This window comes from Lactuca virosa, chromosome 2 (assembly GCF_052849685.1).
Source record: "Lactuca virosa cultivar CGN04683 chromosome 2, Lactuca_virosa_CGN04683_v6, whole genome shotgun sequence".
Lineage (NCBI taxonomy): Eukaryota > Viridiplantae > Streptophyta > Magnoliopsida > Asterales > Asteraceae > Lactuca > Lactuca virosa.
Window position 1 is genome coordinate 105,460,968 of NC_136427.1, and position 16,052 is coordinate 105,477,019.

The window sequence follows — 16,052 nt, forward strand, 5'->3', positions numbered from 1 at the left end:
GCAGCGTACCGCTCATCAAAAGTCTCGATCAGCGTGGTCTTGATAGACCCGAACATCTCTGGTATCTCAGCTCGAATGGCCGTAGCCACCTCCTCGTGAATCAACCTACGAATCTCCTCATCGCTGGTACCACTGGTACCACTGCCTCCTGGGTGGTGGCGCGTCCCAACCATGATGTCTCTGAAACACAATACAAAAGAATCAGAGACTCGTGCGAGTATACTCACACTCGATACTCAACCCTACTTGGTCTTCAGCACCCTAAGGATTCTTACTTGGACTGCTCACCGATCCGGTGTTTCCAGTAGTACGGGCCCTTATACTACCTTTCACAGTGCATCGGTATTCACCCCAAGTCCTCCTCCTAGGATCCCAAATCACAAGTACTCTATATCTCACTGAACTCAGACTACTCTCTAGTAGACCACTCATAAATTCCTCGCTGCTACCTACTTATTCTCGAAGTATCTCATAGTAGCAGTAACTCCTAGGCTAAGGCATCACAAATCAGGCCACTCTAGTCCTAATATGAATACCTAGCCTACTCTAGCATGCATATCATATCTCATAACACATAATGTAAGGGTATTTTGGGAAATCACCGTTCAGGCGCTAACTGATCGTACACACTGCTCCGTTCTACTTTTCTCAAAAGTCCTTTACTCTTTTGGAAAAATTGTTTCTTTTATGAAAAATTCTCTCAAATCCTCAGTTTGAGTTCAGATACGCCCGAAGGTGTATCCGAGTCTCTCAAACCAAGGCTCTGATACCAACTTGTAACAACGTAAATTTTCAAAACAATTTTTCATTTTAAAAACATACTTTCAAAAATAAAATATCATAGTAACCCAAAGTATCACATGTTTAACAATAAACAAATCCCAAGATCCTCGAATACATAAATCCTCTCAGTGTGTACGGATCATGCCGGCGCCTTCCCGCGATCCTCCCTAGTACCTGAAACACATAACACAACAGCTGTAAGCATAAATGCTTAGTGAGTTCCCCAAAATACCACATACAACACATACGCCACTCGAGGCTATAATACGACCCTCCGGTCGATGTGTCTCAGCGGGACCCTCCAGTCCCGTAGCTCATTGGACCCTCTGGTCCGGTCATAGCTCGTTGGACCCTTCGGTCCAGTCTGTGTCGTTGGACCCTTCGGTCCGGTCTATATCGTTGGGTCCTCCGACCCGGTCTATATCGTTGGGCCCTCCGGCCCGGTCTGTTCAACACATAGCATACATATAACACAATGCACATAATCTCATATATACACATAGCATACAAGACCCTCTGGTCTACACATAAATACCACTCTAGGTAATGTATAGTGAGAAGACTCACCTCGGGTAACTCGGTAAACCTCGAACTCTGAAATACTGCACTAGCCTTCGCCTAATTACATAAATAATTACTCTAATTAATACAACTTCTAAAGGCTAGGCCACCCCCTCTCTATAAGTTCTCTAAGAAGGGTAAAAGATCATTCTGCCCTTCTAATGGCTCATAAGTCCCAACACTGACAAACCCTAAAAGTCAACAAAAGTCAACGGTCAACATTGACCGGACTCGCCGAGTGCACTAGAGTGACTCGGTGAGTACATGCCTGTCCTCCTCGCCCCTGTCCTCACTTGACTCGCTGAGTCATCCCTATACTCCACGTGTCGCCACAGGTCGCGAGTCGCGGGGCAACTCGACTCGACTCGTCGAGTCCCTTATGGGCTCGGCGAGTTCCTCCCATGAAAACTCTCAAAAGATCTCTTGAGGTCAGATCTGCTTCACCAAACAGTAGATCCATCCTTCTAACACTCGAAAGTCACGTAAAGGTTCAAACTTTACGTTCATGCAATGCTTATAAGACCAAAAATGAAGGAATAACCTTTTAAATGTGATTTTACTCTCAAGGCTCACATGAAACCTCACAAAGCTGGAAGCTTGGGACCTTTTGGACCTCTCAAGGTCCAGATCTATCATCTATACTCAAAGGGACCCCCTATGCTTCACAATCTAACTCAAAATGGTGCAAAGGAAGCCCTAGATCATAGATCTTAACCCAAAACAGAAAAGGAGTTCGATTAGATACCTCAACATCGTAGATCTGAACTTGAAAAATCTGGATCCACAGCTCCCTTGACCTCCTCTTGCTGGAAACAACATCTCCTTTGCTAAGTTACACCAAAATCGATCAATATGGCTTTATCTCCCTCTCAACTCGCTCAAGCTCTCAAGGGGTACTCTCTCTGGACAGGTAGCCGCAAATGGAGGCCATAAAGGCCTTTAAATAGGGCTCAGGCCCTGAGATTTAAGGTTTCATTTTACAGCGCGGACTCGCCGAGTCCACGCATCGACTTGCCGAGTCCATTCATTAAATCCAGTCAGCATTCGCGGTCCTACTCGACGAGTCTACGACTCGACTCGTCGAGTCCCTTTCTTTTCTCAAAAATAAATGATAAAATATAATACCTGGAATTCCGGATGTTACACTCCCCCACTAGGGTCTCGTATCATCACCAACTGTCGCTCGCAGTGTATAACAGCCCCAAAACGGCTCAACCAATCCATGCCCACTATGACACACACATCTCCCATCGCAATCAGGACCAAATCAATCGGAAACTCAACGCCGAAGATCTCGAGTACACATCCTCGAATCACATCAGTGGCATACACCGCTCACTCATCAGCTATAGAAACTCGTAGAGGTCGACTCAACGCCTCCCGCTGGATACTGAGGTGCTGACTAAACGCTAACGACACAAATGACCGACTCGCACCCGAGTCAAATAACACCAAAGCAGGTACATAACTCAGAAGAAAAGTACATACACATATCATAATATAAGCACAATATCTCATACTCAGCATAAATAAATGAAAGAGTACATACCAGCCACGACATCGGGCGCTGCGCGGACCTCTTCCGCTGTCAACTGGAAGGCTCTCCCGCGAGCCTTTGGTGCCTCGGCCTTCGTTGGCCGAATCTCAGTAGCTCGAGCAGTAGGTGCAGATCCCTGTGCTGATCCCTGCAGTAGCTGTGGGCACTCGGCCTTCCGATGGCCGGTCTGGTTGCAATGAAAGCAAACCGTGAACCCCTTGGGGAAATCCCTCGCATAATGCCCCTCCTTTCCGCACTTGTAACACACCCCAGCTCTGCACACTCCCTCGTGGCTCTTGCCGCACTTCCCACAAGTGCGGTCGTTCGGACCCCCAGATCTCGAATCAGCGGGCTTTGCTCGCTTGACTGCTGGCTGAGACTGTGCCCGCCGCCGATCCCTCCCCTGAGACTCCGCCTCCTCCCTGGCCTGAGTCTCTAGCTCGATCTCCCTCTTCCGAGCATTTGCCAGAAGTTCGGAAAATGTTCGGTATGTGGAGTTCGCCATGAACTCGCAAATATCTCTCCTCAGAACGCTCATATATCGGCTCATGCGTGTCTGCTCGGTAGACACCTGCTTAGGGAAAAACATCGCCCTCTCATGAAACTTCCGGGTAATCACAGTAACAGAATCAGTACCCTGCTTGAGGGTCAAAAACTCCTGAGCCAGTCGTTCCCTCTCCACAGGGGGAACGTACTCATCACGAAACATAGTGTTGAACCTCTCCCAGGTCACCGCAGTAAGCTCAGCGGGGGTGAAATATGCCGATACAAACTCCCACCAATCCTTCGCCCCAAAGCGAAGCTGGTTCAGCGTGAACCGTACTCTCAAATGCTCTGGACACGAGCAAGTATAGAAACATCCCTCAATATCAGCAATCCATCTCATCGCAGCGATCGGATCCTGCGTCCCATCAAACTCTGGTGGCTTCGTGTTGCTGAACTCCCGGTACAGCAACGAGTCACCTCTATGTGGCCAGGCAGCAGCGACTGCTGCGGTGGCCGCAGCAACAGCAGCATCAGTAAGAGCAGCGTACCGCTCATCAAAAGTCTCGATCAGCATGGTCTTGATAGACCCAAACATCTCCGGAATCTCGGCTCGGATGGCAGCAGCCACCTCCTCATGAATCAACCTGCAGATCTCCTCATCACTAACACCACTGCTCTCTCAGGTGTGTGGCGTGTCCTAACCATGATGTCTCTCTGAAATACAACATAAAATATCAGAGACCCGCTCGAGCATACTCGCACTCGATAACACAACCCTACTTGTTCCCTGGTACCCTAAGGATTCTTACTTGGATTGCGCACTGATCCGATGTCTTCAGTAGTACGGGCCCTATACTACCGTCCATACCGCATCAGTATTCACCCCAAGTCCTCCTCCTTGGATACCAGATCCCAAGTACTCTACATCTCGCTAGCATAGGCTACCCTTCGGTAGACCAATCATCAGCTCCTCGCTGCTACCTACTCAGTCTCAAGCATCTCATAGTAGCAGTAATCTCCTAGGCTAAGGCATCACAGATCAGGCCACTCTAGTCCTAATATGAATACCTAGCCTATTCTAGCATGCATTGTTGGGTTTTAGTATACTACACTCCTATGGTGTACATGCAACCCTATAAACCTTGGATCTATGTTTTCTCTATTATACATGAAAATATTAACCATTCCAAGGTTTCATCCTAACTAGCATATTATGAAGCACCTATACTACAAAGTTCTAGTTAGATGACATACCTTTTGATGTAGCTTGATGTCTTCAAGCTTTAAGAGCTTAGCCCCAATAGTGTGGAAGCCTCAAATGGAATCACAAATCACCAAAACACCTTGGAAGAACTTGAGAGAATATGTATGCACACTAAAATCGGCCCACTCTTATTTTCACACACTTGTGCCAATTTTGTGAGCCAAGGACCCCTTTATATATTATGGAGGATTAGGGTTACATCCATGTAAACCCTAATACCCATGACCTTTCATTTACATAGGATCCATGGGTTAAAAGCTCCATGGACCATCCATGAAAGCTTAGCCCAACCTAAATGAACTTGGCCCATTCCATATATATAAGAGTCCATATTTAATTAGTTCTTTTTGATCACTTAATTAATTCTAAATTAATTCTTGATCAATACTAATTAAATAATATGATTCCATATTAATATATTAGAACTTATAATATATTAATATAAATCATAAATATACTATTCTCAAAAGACTATCCATATAAATTGTGCCGGTGAAGTGCAACCCAAATGGACCATGCCGGGTCGGGTCAAGTACATACCAAATATAGTTATGGACTTAGACATTAATCCAACAGTCTCCCACTTGGATAAGTCTAAAACTATTATTGAGTATGACTTCAAAACCTAACTGGCAATCGTAGCTCTTAAAGCCGCTGTCGAACTCTGACCTTGTCAATGACTTGTCCATTAGATAAGGGATCATATATTCCTCCATTCTAGATATCATATGGACTGAGACATGGATTATAATCATTCTCTCTATCCATTTGTTGTTTCCCGATTTTCGATTTATGATGACTGACTGATTGAACAAATCAAATCAATCCTGGCTTGGCCAAGCACTCACATGTGTCATCGCTAAATCATCGAGGGGCCCACAGATATCGCTTTTATCCCGAAGGTAAAAGGAATGGATAAACTTCGACTCATATGGCTTGTTCTACTACTTGTTGAATCATACACAAAGGCACGTTTTATAACATCGAGTTACCAATGCGTTTTCGTGCAATCAATGTATAACCAACTCATAGTAACAACTCATATCTCTAGGTTTTAAGAATATAAGATATTATCGTCTCATGATCACTCGTGATAAAATCCATGAAGTGATTCAAATGAGCGTGGGTTGAATCCAATACTCAGAACTTATGAGCACTCATGAGTGTTGTAGCACCGCTTTGTCCAACATCTTAGACCTCTACAAGCCAACCCATGACAGTCTTGATTCATATCTACTTCCAACATATGACTGACTGTGGATAGTTTGAATAACTTAGTCATTCAGGAAGAATGACCTAGTTTATTCTGGAAGTCAAAACATGCAAAATGAAACACAAGAATAAATGAATCAAATATGGTATCAAACCCTATGAATATAAATAGACCACTTTTATTTATCACCATACTGATTACTCATTATTTCATTGTTTCGGTTTATCAACTTTATACCTGAATTAAAAACACTAGTTGTCCCATACTCCAAGCATGTACACTATGTTTTTCTAAACAATAGCTTTGCCATACACCAAGTATGCACTCTATGTTTGTCTATGATCCTTACTTTGTGAAATAAACCAATTGAACATAATTTCAATGATTCTAATTTCACACTCCTAAATCCTTATCGAAAAATGTGAGAATTTCAAATTCCTATCATTTATCAAAATATGTTTAGATTTTAAACTTATATGCACTGACCCTCCTGTAATGAATATGTACAAAGTCATAAAGACTTGTCAACAGTCATTATAAGGTATTCCAATGGAGATCAACTCCATGGAAACTAAGTCTCATATTCAAAGTACATTGCTTTGGACATGCTTCTTGCATTAAGTTTTCTAATCTTACACAGATAACTTCCACCTATGGAGACAACTCCATATTCTCATTTTGACTATCACTTCTGAACAAGAGATGCCTCTTTTCAGAATATGTCAATATGGTCCTTCCAAAATTAGCACTACACTTCCAACTGTCCCTGAGCAACCAATCTTTGGTAAACCTCAGATTGTCCTCGACAATTGCTTAATCATTTTAGTCATATCCAATTCTAGACCTTTTCCCTTCTTAATGCCTCTGGGCATTTGGAAAAATTTAGAAATGACAAATATTATAGCACATGCAATCGATCCTGTACCCAAAGAAAATGGTACATGATTCATGATGTCTCACATAAAGACATGATTCTAGACCAGTCTTTTGTTACAATATTTTTATTTGCCATGTTTTCAAAATTTGACTATGAAGAGGGATGCCGTAACCATAATCGAATTTTGAGAACGCAATATATAGAATTTCCTTAAGTTGAACCAATCCAACATGAAATTCATATATATATTCTTGACTAAAGATGATTAAGGTCTCAATCTAAGCCTTTAGAACTGAAATGAAGTATATCCTCTCCCTTAATTATAGCAAAACAATTTTTTCAATCCCTGCAGCCTCACGAATTGAAACTTTTGTTTTCTATAATTAACATTGCTAACTTGCAACACTAACAATAATTATCATGCTCCCACTAACATGATGTTTATTAGCATAACACTTATGCTCCCACTAGCTTTGACATGTACTCAGAAATCAGCTGGACTTCTAGAAATCAATACTTTATTGACTTTCTTACCAAAGTTCAGATTTCTGATACGAGATGCTTTGATAAAACTTTATCAAAATCGTACACCTTTCCTTAGATACCATGCATGTGTGTCTAAACAATTTCAGAACTATGAAAAGGGATGCCGTAATCATAGTCTCAATTGTTTAGACCTTTTGCCATCTGCTTCAAATCTACTTGGTGGAAGTGTTTCCTCACCATTATTTTCATGAATCGAAGGGAAACCTTATGACCCTTAGATTTTATGGTGTATGTGTTCTTATCCATGTGAATCGTCAAAACCATAGTCACAAGACAAGGATAATGACAAATCCAAACTCATATGGACTGAACTTATGCAATCTTAACTTCTTGCCACCTGGCAGTACAGGGCCTGCCATTGCTTCCAAGTTGTTATGCAACCAATTGAGAACTTTCAGAACTCCTATGCAAAGCCAACTTTAACTGGAATGGGCACAGAATATGTCAACACGATAGGTTATAAACCTCAAGTCGTGTGCTAGTGAAGAACCTCAGGTTTTATTCTTGATTAGTTCTTGAAATTCTTTTTAGGATCTTTAAGACTCCCACTGTCCTCTTGACATATAAGACTATCTTGCCAAATATTCAAGAGATAGTGCGGATTCTTTATCAAGACAAACACTTCACACAATCGGCCTTAGTTGGTCTTTGTTTTATCCAAAACATCACAACTTACCAATTTCAAATGTACAAGAGTAGGAAACTTTTACTCTTACATTTTACAAGTGTTTTAAACCTTTCTTTAAGATATGTCACTCAAGTTACAATCTTGGAGTATAACTCTAAGAATTGTTTTGGAACGAAGTATGACTCATCTTCCTGATCTAACCATTTCAACAATTCATGACTCATCTTCTTAGTCATAAGAATGCACTAAGATGACCTTTAGAGGACTAATTGTGATATGATTTCTAAATCATTAAGATGATCACAAACATGATACTAAAGTACTCTCCCATCTTTTCAGATTTGAGAAACTTTTATCTTTCTGCCTAATTTGATTCTTCCCATTCGTTCTGCCATACATTGAGACTTTTCCAATGTTTCAGAATTATACTTAAACTTGTAAGTATAACCATATTTACTAAACTTTAGTAAATCAAATAGTCTTAACGAGCTTCGTGGTGGACATGACCAGTGCACAAGAATGTGTACTCGATCTCTTTAGTCCTTCACTTGACTCACACATCCATGTGAACAAGTAATTAGTCTTGATTTTCCAATGCTTGAAAGTTCTCATTCATCATACTATTCAACTTGCATGATTCCAAGTTTCGGTCCAATTGAAACTTGGGCGATGAGGAACTTTCCTGATTTGGTAAATTTAGACACTACCACAAATGAAAGAATCAAATCCATTTTCCAATATTGTTGTCAGTGGAATCATATAAGCAACAATTTTCCACAAATGCCATTGTAAGGATACTTCAAATAAATAAAATTAAACAATTTTCTTTTATTTTAAAACTTTGCGGAAAAACTTATCCTTACAATCCACATGGAAAATTGTTGTTATCTATTCCTTAGCAATATATCATAACTTCTTAAGCAACTGCTCAAAATTCTGATGCGATCGAAATCCACCTTCGCGATCAGAATCAGCATATACTTCCTTTAAGATTTCTCTCTATTCTTTGATTCTTAAAACATCAACATGTGACCCAGTCACATCATGTAATGAGGATCTCAGAATAGAACTTAACAGAGTTAGATAATGGGCTCTACCTGATGTAGAGTCAAACTTATTGACTTTAACATCCTTAGGTAAATTTGGCAGCTTTGCAATCAACGCCCCTTCCTTTGGCAAAATAAACATATGGACCCTTTGGTAATGGGACTATCTCAGACTTAGCCTTTCTCTTTACCATTTGGTCAACCGGGTTGACTATGGCCAATCCCTTTCCATTGGGAAGAGAATGCTTTTTCTGGATTTCCAGTGTCACCATTGTCACTATCCATAAAGTTTTTGGGAAGTTGATCTTCTAATCAAATTTGCTTTACTATCGTTCCAAATCATTGTTGATTCAGCAGCACCAAGCAAATAGATATGATCATTAAGGTTCATGTCATAGTCTGTTTCATAGTAGTCCCAAAGGAACTCACTATGTGACTTAGAAAGTGATTGAACATCCAACTTTCTCAAGACTTTGACACCCAACTCTCCCGGCTTGTCAATATGTGACTTCATCTCTAAGATGTGATCACACATAGACCTTGCTTGCCATTAGGGCTTGAGTGACCTTGAACTTGTGGGTTAGGGAGAATAATTAGAGGAGGTGGAGGAAGAGAAGTATGACTTCCATGAGCCAAACTCAGGAAGTCATATTCATTAGGAAAGCTTGGTTTGGGAAGATCATTGTTGTCTAAACCATACATCAACAATGGGAGAAATTCACGTAAAGTTGATTTAAGTCCTTAATATAACACCCAATATGATATATTAAGGCTAGGACCCAACAAACTATTTTATAACTTGGTTTGGGAAGATCATTGTTGTCTAAACCATTTAATTAATTGTTTAAGTTATGAACCCAAGAGTTTTAGAATTCAATTCTTTTTTTCATAAAAAACTTTTCTCAAATTCCAAAACTTGAGGGCAAGTTTTGTAATTCTTGAAAACCTTTGGATTCCATAACTTATGGAATTAATGGTGTTTTATGATGAAACTTTCCATGTTCCATAACTTAAGAACTAGTTATGGAATTCTTTAAAACATTAACACCAAATTTTGTAACTCCATAAAAACTTTGAATCAAATTTTTTTTTAATAAAAACTTTCATATCCATAACTTATGGAAGTTTCAAAAACCCTTAAGACACAACTTAAAAAAAAAACTTTTGAGCTCCAAAATTTTATGACAAAATATGTAACTCCTTAAAACATTTAGATCAAACTTTTAAAACTAATAAAATAATCATATCATTTTATCTTTTACTAAATTTGACCTAATTCAACTCATATAGCAAATGATTCAAATTTTACAAATAATTAGTTTTTCACAAAACAAGTAATTATCTTAAAATTTGACAAACTTCATGTTTTTTTTTCTCTTTTTTTTTCAACTTTGAAAATCAAACATGTGCATCAATATAACAGGAAACAACCTGGCTCTGATACCACTGTTGGGTTTTAGTATACTACACTCCTATGGTGTACATGCAACCCTATAAACCTTAGATCTATGTTTTCTCTATTATACATGCAAATATTAACTATTCCAAAGTTCTAGTTAGATGACATACCTTTTGATGTAGCTTGACGTCTTCAAGCTTTAAGAGCTTAGCCCCAATAGTGTGGAAGCCTCAAATGGAATCACAAATCACCAAAACACCTTGGAAGAACTTGAGAGAATATGTATGCACACTAAAATCAGCCCACTCTTATTTTCACACACTTGTGCCAATTTTGTGAGCCAAGGACCCCTTTATATATTATGGAGGATTAGGGTTACATCCATGTGAACCCTAATACCCATGACCTTTCATTTACATAGGATCCATGGGTTAAAAGCTCCATGGACCATCCATGAAAGCTTAGCCCAACCTAAATGAACTTGGCCCATTCCATATATATAAGAGTCCATATTTAATTAGTTCTTTTTGATCACTTAATTAATTCTAAATTAATTCTTGATCAATACTAATTAAATAATATGATTCCATATTAATATATTAGAACTTATAATATATTAATATAAATCATAAATATACTATTCTCAAAAGACTATCCATATAAATTGTGTCGGTGAAGTGCAACCCAAATGGACCATGCCGGGTCGGGTCAAGTACATACCAAATATAGTTATGGACTTAGACATTAATCCAACATGCATAACATATCATATCATATCTCATAACACATAATGTAAGGTATTTTGGGAAATCACCGTTCGGGCGCTGGCTGACCTTACGCACTGCTCTGTTCTGCTCGTCTCAAAACCTTTTACTCTTTTTAGAAAAATTGTTTTATGGCGAAAAATTCCTCAAATCCTCAGTTTGACTTCAGATACGCCCGAAGGTGCGTCCGAATCCCTCAAACCAAGGCTCTGATACCAACTTGTAACAACGTAAATTTCCAAAAAAAAAATTTCATTTTTAAATCATACTTTTAATCATATACACAATATCAAAACATAATGTATCTAATGTCATCATCACAAAACAATTCCCAGAATCTCAACATAATTTCTATGAGTGTGTACTGATCATGCCGGCGCCTTCCCGCGATCCTCACTGGTACCTGAAACACATAACACACAACACGGTAAGCATAAATGCTTAGTGAGTTCCCCAAAATACCACATACAACACATACGCCACTCGAGGCTACAGTACGACCCTCTGGTCGATGTGTCTCAGCGGGACCCTCCAGTCCCGTAGCTCGTTGGACCCTCTGGTCCGGTCATAGATCGTCGGACCCTTCGGTCCAGTCTGTGTCATTGGACCCTTCGGCCTGGTCTATATCGTTGGGCCCTCCGGCCCGGTCTGTTCAACACATAGGATACATATAACACAATGCACATAATCTCATATATACACATAGCATACAAGACCCTCCGGTCTACACATAAATACCACTCTAGGTAATGTATAGTGAGAAGACTCACTTCGGCTATCTCGGATAATCTCGCACACGTATACACTGATCTAGCCTCCGCCTAAACACATAAACAATTATCTCAAATCAATAACGGCTCTCCAGGCTAGACTAGTCTCTTCCATGTCCTCTAAGAAGGCTAAAAGACCATTTTACCCTTCAAATGGTCCACAAGTCCAATTGTTGACCAAACCCTAAAAGTCAACAAAAATCAACGGTCAACTTTGACCAGACTCGTCGAGTGCACTCGTGTGACTTGGAGAGTCCATGCATGTCCTCTTCGCCCCTGGTCCTTACTCGACTCGCTGAGTCAACCTTACGCTCAACGGGTTATCACAGGTCACGAATCGTTGGGCAACCCGACTCGACTCGTCGAGTCCCTTATGGACTCGGCGAGTTCCTCCCATGAAAACATTCAAACGATCTTTTGAGGTCAGATCTGCTTCACCAACCAGTAGATCTAACCACCTAACACTCGAAAGTCACGTAAAGGTTCAAACTTTACGTTCATGCAATGCTTATAAGACCAAAAACGGAGAAATAACCTTTAAAATGGGGTTCTACTCTCAAGGCTCACATGAAACCTCATAAAGCTGGAAGCCTGGGACCTTTTGGACCTCTCAAGGTCCAGATCTATCATCTATACCCAAAGGGACCTCATATGCTTCACAATCTAACTCAAAATTGTGCAAAGGAAACCCTAGATTCAAGGAATCTATCAAATACACGAAATGGGAAGGAACTTGTACCTCAAAATGTGAATCTCAGTGTGAACAACACAGATCCAAGCTCCACAATTGATCTAGCTTGGATTTTCCCACTCCTTCTTGCAAGATCACACCAAAAGATGAAGAATTAGCCTCCAAATTGCTCTCTAAGCTCTCTTTGCTCTCTAGGGTTTTCACAGGGGAGTAGTGGCCGCAAATGATGGCCATAAGGGTCTTTAACCAGGGCTCAGGCCCTAAGATTTAGGGTTTCACTTTACAGCGCGGACTCGCCGAGTCCACTCATCGACTCGTCGAGTCCGGTCATTAATCCAGACAAGAACTCGCGATCCTACTCGGCGAGTCTGAGCGTCTACTCGCCGAGTCCCTCCATAAAGCTCAAGATAAATAATTAAAATAAGATACCTGGGAATCCGGATGTTACAATGACAATCTTAGTCCCTTATTAAAAAAAAGACATTTTAGGTCCCTAAAACCATTTTCTTGACAGTTTTGATCCATAGACTTGTTTAAGTAATGTTTTTAGCTCAAAATTTACTCTTTGGCAGTTTCAGCCCTTTCAGCAAAGAGTTTTTCAGTTAATGTCCAAACTTTTCGCAACTTTTACAATTTTGACCCAAATTCCAAAAACTTTACATTTTTGATCCGTTTTGGAAAAAAATCATTTTAACTCCTGAAATAGTTTTGTTTACCCTTTTTCCCCCTGTTTTGAGAAATTTACCATTTCAACCCTTTGAAAATCACATTTTTCGCAATTTTTGGGCCTATGGGCCGAAAAGCCCAAAAATTGGCCCATTAAGCTACAAATCACATTTCTAGTCCTTTGAAGAGCATAATATTCATAAAAACATTTATTTTAACTGTTTTGACTCTTTTGGTCCTTAAGAAAACCGTGAATGACAATTTTTAACCCAACTTTTGTTTATTTGACAAATATAGTCCAAAAATGAGTTTTATGTTGCAATATGTTTATTATAACCTTAGAGGGTAATTTTTCTTGACTTGTTTAGTGTAATATATCTTAGATCATGTTTATTTTCCTTCTTGTGCCATAGATCTCGAGATTTCTTTCCTTTTTGTTACATATTTACCACATAAACACATGAAATCACACATAACATACACATACACATAGATCTACACATTTTACTTGCATTCTCCCCCATAAAACTTGTGAAAACTGAAAATAGAGGGGTATGAACTCACCTTGCTTTGATGTTTTCGATTTGAAGAGAGAATAGAAGAGTTTGATGTTATTTTCGGCCCTAGAAAGCTTCTTGAGAAGGCTTTCGCTTAGATAGGTTCTAAGAAGCATGATCATGAACTTTCATGAGTTAGAAGGAGATTTATAAAGGAATCAAGAAACTAAACCATAGATCTAAGTACAAATTACCAAGAAGTGATGATATTCTATTGAAATCCTTTTGATATACAAGCAAAATTTCGAGAATTTGGATGAAGAATATGGATGAGCCTTGAGAGAATTTGAGAGAATTTGTTGTGATGTGTGTGTGTCTTGGTGATCCTCGGCCGAGAGTAGAAGAAGGAGAAGATAGAGAGAGTGAGGTGACCATTATAGATGCATGTTGGTCCATGCATGGGTACATGTTGGGTAAAAGTGAGGTGGCAACCTTAAAGTCAACTCTCCCCCCTTTCTTTTGTATTTGGGCCGAATTCTTGGGCTTAGGTGGAAGGAAGTAGTTTATCTTGGGCAATTGCTTGATTTTGTTCGAAACCTTGAGCCCATTAAGTAGGTTTTCGGCCCATTGGGCTTTTAGAGGGGGTTCACGGCCCAATATGCATAAAAGAATTGATTTATGGTCCATTTGAAGGTTCTAAGCCCAACATAGTTAAATTGAAGGCTTATTGGCCTATTAGGCCCAATAAGAAAATCCTAGTCCAAAATGGACTTAAACCGGGATTTCTGGGGTTTCCAACCTTTTGTTGACTATTTGAGTGTTTTGAATAGAGTGTTTGATGGAATTTGGTTGTCATTGAATAAGCATCATACATTGCTTTCAAGTTTTTAGTTACAATGTTATCCTTGTTCAATGTTTACAAAGCATTAGAATTCGTAGTTGTGACACGTGCCCTTGCCTTGTCTCTTATTGTTCCCACAAGCACACTTGCAACAGCAAGTTGATTATAAGCAACAGATTCAGAGTTCAAGGAGTCATTTGTTTGTTGAATGGAGTTCTCCTTGTTCTCATCATCCGCTACTTTACCTGCACAGGAAGTAGAAACATCAGTATTCTTCACCTCAACACCCTCAGTTGGTCCAGATGGTTCAGTCTTAACTGAAACTGGAACAGGGGTTTGGCCAAACTGAGTAGGAATTTCTTCCTCATTTGTCTCAAGGGGTGGGTTATAATTGTCATTGAAGGGAGGTGGTATACTGTGATACCCTAACCCCTTAGTTTGATTATCTTTGAATGTTAATTGTTTTTCAATCATCGATGCAACTACCTCACTTGATACATCAAATTTCTTAAAGTTGAATTCAGCATCATTATATTTTGTTTTTAATGCATTAAGTTCGGCAGTCACAGCATCAAAATCTTTCTTAAGATATCTATAATAAACACATTTGTCACTGTACTCTGACTGTAATTTCTTAAAGTCATTAGTCTTGGCCTCTAATTGTCCTTTTAATGGTTTCAGGCCTTTCCTAAGTTGGTACCCCTCATATTTAAGTTCCTCATTTTCTCTTTTTAATAAATCGATGTGTTCATGTAAATTTTTAACAGTTTTAATGCAAGTTTGAGAGCACGAAATTTCATTGACCGGAATGTTTGAGGAACTCATTGTTTAAAAATATGCCCTTTGACTTAAAACTCAAAAGCAAACCTTAAAAGTCAAATTTAAACAAGTCAAACTTAAAAGTCAAACTTAAAAGTCAAACCGAAAAGCTAAATTTGAAATTTTGGAAGTCAAACGAGAAAGTCAAAGTTCAAAGTCAAAGGTGAAACTTTAAAGTCAAAGTCAAAATTTTAAGTCAAAAGTCAAAAATTAAAAACTAAAATTTTTGGTTGAAAAATGGATTTTAAAATTAAAAGAAATTGATTTTTGGGCTGAAAATGACAATATTGCGAAAATATGATCGAAATGGAGTCCTTTTGAATTAAATTCGGAAGGTGAATAACATCTAGCAAGCTAGATGAGTTGGAAGGGGCGCTGGTTGTTGATGCGAGAGGTTGCGAGTTCGAATCTTGGTGACTCCAAAAATCCTTCCTTTCCTTTTTTAATGAGCACTGAATGAGAAAGAGGCTCTTAACCAGCAAGGCGATGAATGAGAGAGAGGCTCTGAACCAACAAGTGGGCCATGAACTCCAAGAAACCCTAGCCGCAAATTGGTTACGGCCGTAAATGGGTTTACGGTCGTAAACCCTTCAATGGCCGTAAACACTGCTTCAGATGTCGTGAAAAACAATGTTTTTCCACCTCTTTTTGCTCCAAAACTCGA